Source organism: Euprymna scolopes, chromosome 40 (assembly GCF_053919585.1).
Source record: "Euprymna scolopes isolate OS-2025 chromosome 40, ASM5391958v1, whole genome shotgun sequence".
NCBI lineage: Eukaryota > Metazoa > Mollusca > Cephalopoda > Sepiida > Sepiolidae > Euprymna > Euprymna scolopes.
In genome coordinates this window covers 42,132,344-42,147,763 of record NC_136521.1, presented here as the reverse complement: position 1 = coordinate 42,147,763, position 15,420 = coordinate 42,132,344, and the positions used below count along the sequence as shown (strand labels likewise).

General features: G+C 33.7%; 1 protein-coding gene across 11 annotated transcripts in view; it reads left to right on the top strand.

The window, feature by feature from the left end:
* LOC145265500 (ankyrin repeat and sterile alpha motif domain-containing protein 1B-like) overlaps positions 1-15,420 on the top strand; it is a 903,976-nt gene that overhangs the window by 768,621 nt on the left and 119,935 nt on the right. The window lies entirely within an intron of this gene.

The following is a 15,420-nucleotide window of genomic DNA, read 5'->3' as shown; positions in this document are numbered from 1 at the left end:
CTTTTTGTGTGTGAGTTCCTTTCTCATAGGTTCCAAAACAGCTGAGCCTATCGTTTGCAAATTTCACATAAAGGTAGTTTATATGTCTGGCAGTGTTCTTAGATATGTTTTGTACAGAAATTCATCTAATAAGTATAGAAAGTCGAAAAAAAAATCCGATCTTGAAAATAGGAATAATTTTTTATAGGGGATTAATTTTTGTTACACCGGCCTAGGGGAATAGTAAAATTTTAGCAAATCTGTTCTACTTAAAAAAACAAAAAAAAAACAAAAAATACAGATTTATTATAATCTGGAGGTACAGCTCAGTTGTAGAGCATTCAACTACAGATCGAATGATCCCCTGTTCAAGTCCGGGTGTACTTCATCATTTTATTTATTTATTTTTTTTTTATCAGTGAGTTCACTTTACGATAAAAGAAGAGGTACCATTTAAAATCGCCATAAATCATTTCTTTGTTTGCATATTTTAAAACTAAACATTAATCGGAAGTGACTTTTCCAGGGCATTCACCGTCAAGCCTAAATATCAGCTGACGTGATATTATAAACAAACACAGATGGAATGTGATAAACGACATTATCGTTATTATTTAAAAATTTTTTTATTTATTTATTCCTTTTTGCAAATTAGTGCACCGGGCAAATTATTCCTCGTAATATATAATAATCAATAGAGGATTGATTCTATAATAATGCATACACAATCTGCATAAATTAAAATATCATGTTTAATTTCCATTTAAAATTGTGGCAAATCATTTCTTTGTATTCATATTTTAAAACATAACATTTATGAGAAGTGACTTTTCCAGAGCATTCATCGTCAAGCTCAAATATCAGCTGACGTGATATTGTTAAACAAACACAGACAGAATTTGATGAACGACATTATCATTATTATTTATTCATTCATTTTTATTTTTTTGCGCATTAGTAAACCGAGCAAATTATTCTTTGTAATATATAATAATCAATAGCTGTTTATAATAAAACATACACAACTTGCATGAACTAAAATATCATGTTTAAGCGTATTGTACGACCGGGCAATGCCGGGCTGCCAGCTAGTCTATCTATAAATATATATTTGCCTTGTAAAAGTCTGCCCGACGAAGAAATAACTGGCAATAATAAATAAAAAAAGTTTCATAATCAGACATATTTTTATCGTTTTTGGTCAGCATCACTACAGAAGATGATAAAGAAGAGTCATCGGCAATATAATACCACTACCCCCTCCTCCACACCTGGACCTCCTGCAAATGCAGATGGTCTGTCACCTTTTTACTTTCCGGTATTACACCTTAAATGTAAGCCTGTCAACGAATTGACTTCAGGTCAGAATACGTTTCCCGCCCTTTTCCGCTAACCTATCACTTTACTGATCTTGCAAAAAAAAAACAACAAAAAAAAAAACAAAAAAAAAAACAAAAAAAAAAACAAGCCCTTTTCTCTTTGTTTTTGATGTGGATGGCGCATCCTACTGCACGCATCATTGCTTTTGATTTAGAGGGCAGAATTTATTTCCGAATTCATTACAAATGGCAGGGTTAAGTCTGACTTGTTATTTCCCTTTTTTATGATCCGTGAACCATTTTACCAGAACATAAAAATTGTATTTTGACCTTTTCCAAAGTGTAATGAACGGACTAAGAAAGGAACGAGCTGAATATTACAAAAATATGCATTAAATTTAGTATTTTCTATACATATTTATTATTTTAACATCATTTTTATCATATGTCATATTTATTATCTTAATATCATTTAAATTTACTTTAATGGTCTTTTTCTTCTTGTATCATGTCGTAGATCAAATCATAGTGTTCTCCATAGGCTTCGGTCCACTGTTGGTTCGATTCCTCTGAAGACATCACATACATGGTTTTGAACTTGGCAGAATACATGGAGTAAGTTTCCATTACCTTCCGCAGCACAGTAGCATCTGACTCGTCTTTTCGCATCTATCTGTTATCCTAAGATCATTCACATAGCTGCAGTCGAATAACGCAACTTTTACTACCATAGAACCGTTGATCTGCTAGAGATTCATCATCCTCCACGGCCATCCAAACGTCGTGCTGCCGACGTCATCAGATTTACCTTCTCCCAGATGCATGTTTTAACTAAGACTGGAGGTACAGCATCTCTCCCAGTAAATTAATGCGCCTTCAGATACCAACCTGGAAATTTCTTATTACTTGGTGCAGTACATACAGCGCCTAGTCTTCTCAAATGGTTGCCCCTCTGGTACTGGCCGGGCTCATCGTTGTTTAATTTCTGTGATCTGATGGGAACCAGTGTGTTAGTATATATACTTTAATGTTATTTGTGTTTAATTTAAATCTAAAAAAATCTAACAAAAAATGGGATGTAATTCATGAATGTGTTATGCGCCTGATTATTGGAGAAATGTAAAATTTAACAAAATACTAGTCTACGCGTTTGTCGTTAAAGGATAAGATGAAAAATGTTCAAAATAAAAAATGATTTTGAGGTGATATTGTCTTTTATTGACGTGAGAAAACATTTTTTTAAGTGATGAGTAAAAAAAAAAATAAAGCTCAGGAAGCCTCCAGAGCACTACTGCAAGCACTAATTAAAATTAAGTAGGCCCTACTAAAATCACTATTAAAACCAAGTTTCTACCTCCCCGCCTCCTTGTAGAAAAAATATATTTAAGTAAGACCTGGAAAACATACATCTTCAGAATCCACAGGAGCTCTACTAAGAGCAGTAAATATGGTTATAAATAGGGCTATGATAACAGCATATCTTCATTGTTTTGACTCTCGAGTATATATCCGACACAGTTAGACACAGTTAATCAACCGAGAACCACATCACTCTTTATATAAAAGCATATAAGATGTCAACAGATACACACTCGAGAGTCAAAACAATGAAAAGAATATGCTGTTGTCCTAGCCCTAGTTATAAATATGATTATAGTTATATATTGTATATTTATATTTAAATCATTTTTTTTTTTTTACTCAACAGGGTTAACTTACAATTACTTGTAAGGAAAACACATTAAAATAAGTTAAAACAACAAAAAAATATTGTTGACCTTGTGTATGCTTTGAATAGCAGCAGTGGCTTTTAATATTGGACTTAAGATAGGGCAGCCATGAAATAGGTAAGCAGATGAATTTTTTTTTTTTTTTAAACCGGAAGTCAGAAACCGGATGGACGATTTAAACGCCCAAGTAAGTAAGCTAATCTGAGTTTTATAATTATATAGATTTATAAACTATAGGTGTGTGTGTGTATATATATATATATATATATATATATATATATATATATATATATACAGAGAGAGTCGGGAGGTCCCATGAATATTTTAAAATATCGAATTTTTATTGAAATGTATAACATCTACTCTTGTGCATCTATTATGTTTTTTTAATTATTTTTTAAAAAATTTATTTTGTAGTCACGTTCACCCCCAAACAAGACATATTGCCACTTGGATGTAAGGGGCTTCTATTTAGGACCCTATTTCAAGGAGATAAACGAGATGCCTTTTTACATTACATTTAAACTTCTGCATATCGGTACAATCAGGGAAGTAGGTAACAGGAAGGGAATTCCAAAGTCTAGCAATCCGAGAGAAGAAGCTATTAGAGTAGAAGGTTTTCCGGCGTCTAAGAACCTCTACAATGGAGTGGTAGAATGTTACTGCTAAATAAGTTTGTCAGGAGTATGTACTGCAAGGAGATACAAGTGCGATGACTTCATCAGAGCATATTTCATTCAAATACTTATAAAGCAGGCGTTTTTTTTTTTTTTACAAGGTGGGCACCACTTATCAAGGCCCGGAAGCCACTCAGGGATAAGGCATATAAAAAATACTTACAAAACACTGGAACATTGCGGCGATGAGACAGGGATTGGAGGTTAGTTGACAGTGCGGGACCTGTTAGATTGGAGATTCTTTTGGGACCTTGTCTAAGAGGGATAGACTAGTGATGGATGCAACAACCTAGATGTGGCAACAATACTCCATGCGTAGGTGAATCGTGATTTTGTAGATGTACAGAATACTCTCAGGTGTGAGTAGTCTTCTAGTATGATAGGGGTAACCCACCTTCTTTGCAGCAGTAGTTGTAGTGTCCTTAATCTATTTGCTCCAATTCATGTTGCCTGTGAATGTTGAGCTAAGGAGTTTGGAGGAAGAGCTCTCAGGTAGGATGTTATTAGTCATGTTATCGATGCTGCCCGGAAATCTCGTCCCCGGAAAACTTGTACCCGGAAAACTAGTCCCTTTTTGCTAGGTAAGGGACCAGTTTTCCTACACAGCAAAAAGAGGCGAGTTTTCCGGGTACGAGTTTTCCTAAATTCCTTATCAGTGGTTGAGAATGTTTCTTTTAATCCTTAAGGAAAGTTGAAAAAAAAAAAAAAAAAAGCTTAAGAAATAGTTTCACCATTGTGATTAGCTAGGAAATGAATGTGGAAAGTAGGTTAACTAAAAACGAATTGTCGCTGAGTAGGTTACAAACGAAACCTTGATATTTTACTGATAGGAAGGAAGTAGGTCGGGGGTCCTTATTTCTTACTTCGTCCGGAAAGAATTCGATGTGCTAGTTTACATTAGTGATATTTTAAACCAATGCATTTCAGATGAAACATTATTACAAAAAATGATCCAGTAGAAAAATACTTACAAGTAAAAATACATTTTATCGGATTATCGAGTCTTATCGTATGTTTTATGTGGAAGAAGCGTTGTGCGACCAATTCAGTATGACAAACTGACTTTTCTCCCTTAAATTAAATTAAGGGTCTGCCATTTTAAAATGTGATGATTGTGGATGATTTTTTTTGTTTGTTTGTTTTTTGTTAAACATATATCTAGCACGTCTTCTACTGGATCATTTTTCGTAATTTTTGGAATTTATACTAATTTCGCCATGGCACGCAAATACGTAATGTTTTCACCTGAAATGCGTTGGTTTAGAAGCCAACTAATGTAAATAAGTGCCGAATTCGAAAATGATATAACATGAAAAGGTATTTTTTTTTTTTTACGACTTGTTCCAGCGTAGTATAAACATCTCCAACCATCCCATGTTAAGATCGGCTTTCGGAATAAACACCCCCCCCAACCTCCCTATGTTAAGAACGGCTTTTGGAATAAACTCCCCCCACCCTCCCCATGTTAAGAACGGCTTTCGGAATACCCCCCCCCCCAACCTCCCATGTTAAGATCGGCTTTCAAGGCTGGGAGGGGGGTATTCCGAAAGCTGTTCTTAACTTGGAGAAGTTGGGGGTGTTTATAATACGCTGGGGCACGTCGTAAAGAATTACCCATAAAAAGAAAGATGGCCCTTTAATATAGGTGGTGGTGGGGGGGGCAGTAAGAAAGCGTGAAAGTAAATTAAAAAAAATGGTGGAAACAAACGAAGAAATAATATAACTTGAAAAAGAAAATCCTGTAAAAAAGAAGGCAAAGGAATGGGGGGGGGGGAGAACAAGAACGAATTAAAAAAAAAAAATAATTAAAAAACAAAATGGCGAATCTATGTAAAGAGAAGAACAAAACATTACTAGCAAGAAAAGGGTGAGCTGGTCGGTATATACAAGAGAGCGACATTGAACAACGCAACATCTGCTTTGTACGTACGTACTTCATCCCAAGCTTAGAATAAGCAACGGACACTCTGGCGGGGGGGGGGGCAGCGGTTGGGGGGGTGAAGGTAGAGAGGGTGCAGAGCATAAAAGGCATGTGAAAGGGGATAATCGGTGGATGGGGGAGGAGGGATTTATACAGAGGCAGGAAAGAGCATCGCCATCTTACCCCCCCCCCCCTGTCGCCATACGTTGGTCCTAACAGCGGTGAAGGTACCGGAGATCCCCACCCCCAACTCCGTCGACGGACTTCCAGATACAAGGAAATTAACTCCGCAGTACATTTCACACTTGAATGACCAACGTGAATGCCTTTTACAGTCTAGTCAGAGGCGTGCCAAATGAAACATATATCAATGCTCTCCACTCCCCTCTCTCCTCGTCCTCGGCACCCCCTCTTCAACAATTTTTGACCGGGGATCCCTGTAAAGGACTATGAAACAGATGTTTGGGGCCGCCAGCGGACGGGGATTTTGTGCAAAGGGAGTATAGAATAAGTTAACAGAGTTGGAGTTTTGTGGGGCTGGAAAATGATGACTGAGGGAAGAAGGGGAGAGGATTGCATAATTGCAAAACAGCCCTCTCTCCCGAAAAAAATGGTAAAAACCCAGGAAGGGTGCCGAAGTGTGCCGTGATTGCTTTATTTGGTTAGTTGACCAGGAAAGAAGTCAGTGTTACCAATTTAGCTGTTTTCCCGCTAGATCTAGAGATTTTGTTGGGAATCTAGCTTGTAAAATTTCCATCTAGCGGCTAGCGTTTTTTTTTTTTTTTTTTTTAATTAATTATGGGGTGGGGGGGGCGTAATAGGAAATAAAAAACCTCGACCGACTTCCTATCAATAAAAAGTTTGGTTTTAAAAAGTTTTCTTGCAGCGAAACCAATGTTTACCAAACCAATGTGTGTGCGAAGTTCAAGGCTAAACCGCTGTCGACCAAAATGTGTTTTCTTTCTTTTCTTTCTTTTCTTTCTTTCTTTTCTTTCTTTCTTTCTTTCTTCACAGTCAAGTCTTTATTTTCTACTGTGTCCTTTCTTTTTTTTTCCCTTTCGTTCATTATTTTCTTTTCATCCATTCATTTACTCTTTTGGCGTTTTTTTTTTTGGGGGGGGGTGCGATCCACTTTGGTACGAAAAAGTGGTCAAAAGCAAATATATAACAAATAAATGTTAAAAGGGCGGGATAAGTTACTCTCCTACCTATCTGGAAAAAGTTTTTAGTGTTTCTACTTAATTTTAAAACGTTTAGTTAGTCCAAAAAACAAATATGACCGAGCTTTACGTGAGAACAAGAAAAATGGCTGCGAGTTGACACTTAAATATTTGAAGTCTCGATAATAACTTAAAAATAAATATAAAATAAAATACTGTTAGAAACCTAACCTATAAATATTACCATGGCAATTACTGTGTGGGGTTTCTGACAGTATTTTGTTTTATTTTTTATTTTAAGTCATTATCAAGACTTCAAAGATGTACTTGTCAAGTCGCGGCCATTTTTTTCTTGTTTTCACCTAACGCTTGAAACTATTTGTTTTTCAGACCAAATAAACGTTTTAAGTGAGTAAAAACAATAAACACGTATCCATCTAGGTAGAAGAGTAACTTATTTTGCCTTTGGTAACATTTATTTGTTATATATTTTAAAATTTAACCTTTTTTTCGTATGTATATCTTTACCCTCTTTTATCTGCGTATTTTTTAAATGGGGGTAGATCTTTCTTTTTCGTGTAAGATTAGTCCCAATTTCGTTACTTCTATTTTTGATTTAATTCACATTTTTGTTTTGTTTTGTTTATTTAAAAACAATCTTTTTATATTACATCATTTTCTAGTTCTTTCTTTTCTATTTTCGCGCTTTTTTTAGTTTTTTTTTCGCGCCTTTTATAAAATCTATCCATTTATCTGGTGCTTCCTGACCTAAAATTCCACCAACACTGATGTTATTGCCTTTTTTTCTTTTTTTCTTTGTAAAACCTAATCATGTATTAAAAAATCAAAAATTTCCCTCTATATCTTATTATAAATTTTCGCACTGTGTGTGTGACGCGGTTTATCTCAGCCTACAGGCAACACACCCAGGCAAGTAAGGTACCGAAATGAAGCTTATGACCCAGCGGATCTTTCAGTGATATTTATATCCATGCTTGGTGTATAGAAATGCAAAAAAAAAAAAAAATAAATAAATAATAATAAATAAATAAAATAACGATTTACTAAACAACGTTTTATTTACTGAATATTTTTCCGGTATTCACCGGAAGTTATTATCTCCCTTAGTCAGTTCGATTTATTGTGTGTGTGTGTGTGTGTGTGTGTGGGTGTGTGTGTGAAGCGGTTTATCTCAGCCCACAGGCAACACACCCAGACAAGTAAGGTACCGAAATGAAGCTTATGACCCAGTAGATGTTTTAGTGATATTGATATCCATGCTTGGTGTATGGAAATGCAAAAAAAAAAAAAAAATAAATAAATAAAATAAATAAATAAATAAAAATAATGATTTACTAAACAACGTTTTATTTACTGGATATTTTTCTGGTACAAAAACTCAAGTTTTCCCAGCTGGGTAAACTTGGGTTCTTGTAAAATAAAATAAACCAAGCACATATATACATATTTGAAGATAAAAATTCTATTTCCAAAATTACTGGATTCGGCATGAAATAACTCGAAAATCTCCACGAATAAATATCTGAAAAAAAACAAAAAACAAAACAAAAAACAAACAAACTTTAAGCATATGTTTTTTTTTTTTTTTTTTTTTTTTTTTTTTTCCGAAATGATAGGATTCGGCATTAAATAACCGGAAAAGGGTTGATATGCCGTAAAACAAAACCACTCCACGAATAAATATGTGAAAAAAAAAAAAAAAAAAAAACTTTAAGCAATTTTTTTTCCCAAAACGATTGAATTCGGTATTAAATAACCCGAAAAGGGTTGATATGCCGTAAAATAAAGCAGATCATCCATTTACAGTTTGCCGGTCAGTTTTTCCTTTCTGACTTATTTCATTCATCCATTTTGTTTAATCTTTTTTCTTTCTTTTATTTTCCTCATTTGTATTTTCCTTTCTACGTCTCTCTTTTTTTTGCTCCCTCCTTTCTGTTTTCATCCCTATCTTTATCCCTTTTTCCCCTTCTTCCATTTTTTTTTTTTGCCTTCCTTCTTTTCTTCCATTGTCTTTTCTCTAGATGAGGGAAGAGGTTATAGGTTCACACATTTCCAAATGATATTGACGCGTTTTTGATTCAAATAGATCCGATAGCTGATTTTTTCGACTCCCTTGAGGGAGGGTGCCACGAGTGGCCAAATGAACATCCACGCTGACTATGTAATCGACTAATCTACTTTCAAAAATTCAGATGAATTGCATTTGGTCAGTGTTGCCAAGTAAGATTTTCAAAATCCGCTAGATCGGGGGGAAAAAAAAAAATAAATACAGATTTTAACTATTCATGCCTTCTATAAAATATTAGGTTCTTCTCCTGAATTTCCCCCTATATTAAAGAACAAAAATAAATTAAAATTATGTATGGTGTACGTAGTCGTGACAAAACAAAAATATCATATTCCAAAAATCATGAAAATAGCTCAAGTATTTTCTTTTTTAATAAGAAAATCAAATTTTATGAGTAACAGGAGAACAGCTGTCTTGTCCGCCATTTTGAAAACAATCTAAAAAATAGGAGATAACTCAATTCAGATTTGCGAGATTTATGTTGTAATGCCTACAAATTCCCATTAACAGTTTTAAAATGATTTTCTTTATATGAAAATGAAACTACTTGATTAATCAATTTTCTTACGATTAAACTGCAAGAGTAAGTAAGTAAGTAAATAGAAACTTATTATTTTACCATTTCATCTACCTATGTGTTTGTGGTGTTCATGAGAATTCACAGTAATGCTGGATAGGTGAAGCTAATAAATAGGTTATTACAATAGAAAAATGCGAGCATAAAAAGTAATATGGTTAAGCTTAAACGTGGAAAAGTAAAGGACTAGTCGTTAAAACTGGAAAAGAAAAGGACAAGATATTCCAGTAAAAAATATAATAAATTTATAACTTAAAATATTACAGCATTAAGAATTGATTATATAATGTTAAATTGAAATTTAAAAAAATAATACTGCAATATTTTAAATTAAAATTTATTATATTTTTTACTAGAATATCTTGTCCTTTTCTTTTTCAGTTTGAACAATTAGTCCTTTACTTTTCCATGTTTAAGCTTAACCATATTACTTTTCATCTTCACATTTTTCTATAAGAATCCATGATTTTTTTCAAACTTCCAGTAAATTCACTTGTTCTTTGTTTAATTTCAGTCTTATTTTTTGCCCCCATAAACATAACATTATACACATATGTAATAACAATGTACGGCACTCGTCTGCTTTCAATAAAATCCCCCAATTATCTCCCTTTCATTCTTTCATTCTGTCTGTTTCAGTTGTTACTTCTTTTTTCGCGACAGCAGTGAATTAGTAGTAACACTAGTCGCTGAAGCGACTTGGCTGCTATGGAAACTAGTCATAAAAAGTCGCTTGCCTTCTAACTTTTTTTTCGATTTTGAACACCACTAAATTCATCATAAGTTTTGTTTTACTGAACAAAATTTGAAAACATTTTTTTACCATATAGCTGAGGTGATGTATAAATTGTAATAATTGTTTGAAATTTGGTCAAAAAATGAGTGAGCGGTGAAGCTTTAAAACAGTTCTAAATGACTAAAACTGCCACTTAGCCATATATTCACACATTACCGTGTTTTGAATGATATTTCGAATCTACTAAAGAACTTGGTTGGTTGGTTGGTTGGTTGGTTGTTTTTGTTTTACGGCATATCAACCCTTTTCAGGTTATTTAATGCCGAATCCGGATTTTGAAGAAAAATTTTTTTTAATAGAATATATTTGTTTTTTGCAAGTCAGTTTCTATTTAACCCATAGTTGGGACCCTAACAGGTACTACCGCTCCGGGTCAAAGTGGACCTGGGAGCAATTGCAATTAATGAGTGGCTCCACACTCCCCAGAGCCCGCAATTTGCGGCCTCACCATCGGATATAGTTTAAGGTCATATACAGGACCCCCATTGAGGGACTTTTACCCTCTGCAGGGGGGCAGTCGGCGTATTCTAATGCCCCACCGACAGGGCCGAAAGAACTTTGTAAAATAGAAAATGTGATACTTTGAAAAATCTTTGCCTTGACAGGACTCTGTGCTACGATTTCTATACGAGTCTCAGAAATCTGAACCCTTCCAGCCCCGTTTTTTTTTTTTTTTTTTTTTTTGATATATCATCCGGACGAATAATAATTTATTTGTGCTTTCATCTATGCGATAGTAACCTCACAGTGTACGTGTCTTCCTTTTTCTACGAGTTATTTATTTAATCGCTTGTTCGGTCGGAGGTTTGTTGACCGGGAACCATTTCGTTTTACTTTGATTCAAAAAAGAAAAAAAAATGAAGTGACACCATCGACCTCTGAACGCTGAGGTCGATATCTACATCTACTATCAAAGCTGTGTTCGTCAGTCGATTCATCAATTCATTTCTCCATCTGCACCGAGCTACAGCTTACGTTCTACTGTCGTCAACCGTCGCAAACACAAGATTGTCCACAAACTGTCGCAAAACTAATTCACATTCCTAAAACTAACTCTAAAATATATTGGTTGATCCATTGTTCCCGTTACTTTTACGCCTTGATTAACAATCCTATGCTATCTTCCTTTTGTGTTCCTTCGTGAACAACTTCCTATGCCTTTGTTCTGCTGATAAACTTATTTCCTTTTTTTTTTTTGCGTTATATTTTTTCCGCTTTGTCTCCCACTTTCCATCACTTGGAGGGGGGGGGTCAAGGTTGATAGTATCACAATAGTGATCCTATAACAAGTAGACAACACACAGATCTTCAACCTCGTTTCATTATCAGAATGGTTGCAGAATCTTTCAATCAATTCACTTATAAATGTGATGTGTTTTGCAGATTTCGTTTTCAATTTTTATTTTGCAAATATTAATTTTTCTGATATTTGAGGAGAATTTATTCGGCAATATTTAATATTTAGGTACGCCACTATTGTGATGTTTAATTTGTAATATATTTCAATTAATTTTTTTATTATATTAAACATGGCTTGATTTTATGATTTGTTTCTTGCAAAACAAAATATACCCTTTTCGAAAAACAGATAAAACTTGTTGCTAAAATTTGAAAACCTTCTGGGGAGCCAACCGCTTCAATATAATTCCAAAAATATATAGTGAGAAAACACGGAATAATTTGTATATTCATAAAATTTTTATGGGGGAGGGTAGGAAGTTAAAATATAGGGTTTGTTTTTGGGAGGGGCGTTAGGGTTAGGGTTTCGAATTAGCGGTTTTTGAACATTTTAGACAGCAAAAGTTAAAAATCTAGCGATTGCTTTGAGATTTTCTTTTCCCTGATCTAACTTTTTTTTTTGTTGCTTTTTTGCTTTTTTTTTTTTTTGTTGCTTTTTACCTTTTTTTTTTTGCTTTTTTATTTTATTTTTTTTATTTATTTTTTTTTTTTTGCTTTTTTTTTTTTTAATCTCATTCCGCAACACTGGGAATAACCAAATCTCAGCATATCATTTTCGAAAAGCAAAAAAATCTGAACTTAAAAATAGTTTTTCTCTCTTATAGATGAAAAAAAAAAAAATTGTTTTACAAGGGAATATTTTGCATTACACCGGCCAAGTGAAACTAATAAAAATCTCAGCAAATCATTTCATTTTTCAAGGCTAGTAGAATAAATAAAAGCACGAATGCTGGCTCTTTGTTAAAGTGTAGAATAATTAACACTCGATTAAAAACAGATTCATTGTCATCTGGAGTAGCTCAGTAGTAAAGCATTCGACTACAGATCGAATGCTCCCTTGTTCAAGCCCATTTGTACTTCACCATTTTATTTTTTCTTATTAACGAGTTCAATTTACGATAAAATGAAAGGTACGATTTTAACTCGCCGCAAATCATTTGTTGCATATTTTTAAACTAAACATTAATAAGAAGTGACTTTTCCAGGGCATTACTTGTCAAGCCCCAAAATCAGCTGACGTAATATTGTAAACAATCACAGACGGAATTTGATGAATGACATTATTATTATTATTATTATTATTATTATTATTATTATTATATATTTTTTTTTGCGAATTAGTTCATTGGGCAAATTGTTCCTCGTAATAGAGGATTGATTCTATAATAATACATATCCAATTTGCATAAATTAAAATATGTTTAAGTGTATTGTACGACCGGGCAACGCCGGGTGACTAGCTAATATATATATATATATATATATATATATATATATAATAAATTCCACATCCAAACAACGTTGCAGCCCACAAGAGCCATGACAGTCAATGAACCGGAAGTCCAAGACTCGAGTTTCACCCTCATTTGGGCTCATCAGTTAGACACATCTGAACTCAGGATTCGAAACCCGAGCCTCTTGCATGCGAGGCAAGCACTCTACCAACTGAGCAAACGCTCCGCACACAAGAATTTCTATTAACCAACACAGATCTTTCACGAAAAACACCCGTCTAGCTGAATCCACTGTGAAAAATTTCCCCCACTCTATATCTGTGCCTAAATCAAAATGCAGATTCCATGAACAAAGCTTCTTTCTTAGAACTGCCTGTTCCGTCTGCCTGCTTCCCTCCGGACTACAACTTGGATGTCTTCAAGTCCAATGTTAACAAATTCCTAATGAACCGCCCCCTTAAGTAAACATTTCAGCAAATCTCCTCACTAACGTAATGTACTTGCAATAACCCTTATCCCTGAGTGGCTTCCGGGCCTTGATAAGTGGTGATCACTGTGTAAAAAAAAAAAAAAAAAAAGATCAATCAAACCGCGCCAAAATCCGACTGAAAATCACATCAACAGGCCAAGAATACCTCCCAGTGAGATATTCTTGGCCTGTTGATGTGATTTTCCCTAGCAGGGTGGCCAGTAAAACATGTTTGCATATGTGTAGCCACTAGTTTTCATATTCCACATATTCATATTGCTCTGTCTAAAGATTGAGCACTCTTTGATAGACACATTGTATTTTTTTTTTTGCTTAAATAACTAAACAATACTACCAATAATATATATATATCACACATCAAGGCCTGGAAGCCATTTGAGGATAAGAGTTAATGTGTGTAGGGTAATAATTGGAACAGTAGTGTAGTAGGTGTGTCAGAAACTTTGTGAAAAATATTGAATAATTCGACCCCTGGTTTTCCAAGCTTATAACTCCTCGAAAAATGTAATTTAAATCCTATTTTTTTTCAATTAAAGGAGCAAGGACCAAGGTTTCATTTAAAAAAAAAAACAAAAAAAACAACAACGTGATTTAAAAAAAAAAAAAGGGTTTTAAACGTCGGACTTTACAGGAAAATTTCTAAAAAAACACTACTTTTCTTTTTTAATTTGAATATATTATTTATTGATCTTTTATCTTCAATTTGTGATATATAAAACTTTGGTGGGTAAATTAGTTATTTACTTTTTAATAGACATTTGAAAAAGGGGGGGCGTGAATTAATTCAACCCCCTGTCTTTCCAAGCTTATAACTACTCGAAAAATGTAATTAAAACCCTATTTTTTTTTCAATTAAAGGAGCAAGGACCAAGATTTCATTTAAAAAAAAAAACACACAAAAAAAAAACAACGTGGTTTTAAAAAAAAAAGTTTTAAACTTCGGACTTTAAACATCACCTTTTTTGTTTTAAACTTGAATATATCATTTATTGATCTTTTATCTTCAATTTGTGATATATAAAACTTTGGTGAGTAAATTAATTATTTACTTTTTAATAGACATTTCAAAATGGGGGGGCGTGAATTTAAAAAAAAAACGTTTGTCTAAAATATTACATTCGGTTTATTGGAAAGAGCATAAAATTTCACATTGACCCTGAAAATATCGTAAAAATAGAATCAATAGGAAAATTTTGATAGATTTTTAAAGTTTAAAAATTGAAAATACTGAACTCGCAAAATTCAATTAATTTCATTACTGTTTTTTAAAGAATAAAAAAAATAATATTTCTATTACTTTTTATACAACTTTAATAGTTTATTTTGGAAGTATAATCCATAAAGAAAATAAACAAGCCACTTTTAAAAGAGAAATTAAGAGTTTTTATATTTATATTTTATTCGCAGTTTCGTGTTAGGGGTGTCAAAAATTTCTAAAAATTCTGATACACTTAGTAGGGTAGTAATCGATTGTGGTGGAAATTGGGTATAATTTGATTATTTGAGGGGATGATTCAATAAGAACTTGTTTACATTGGACTTGAAGTCAGCTAGAAAGAAGACGAGCAGTGTTCCACAGGCGGGCAGTTCTAGGAATCTACATTTAGGTGTATGCACCGATAGAGAGTGGGAGAAATTTATTTATAGTGATTTGGCTATACGGGTGTTTTTTGTGAAAGATTGGCGAGGGGGACCATAAATTGAAGTTCAGTCGAACATTTGCCACGAAAAGAACAATAAAGCAGATACAGACTCGCAACGTCTCTTTTGTGGAATATAGGTCGCAGAGAAAGGAAAAGGGCTTCGCCTATTAGATTACGAAGCCGGTTTTGTACTCTGTCAAGGCAGGGCAGAGTTTCCGAGTAACTCCTTCATATATATATATATATATATATATATATATATATATATATATATATATATATATATATATATATATATACTATCAGAAGTACCCGTCGTTGACTGGGTTCAAAAACAGCCTACAGA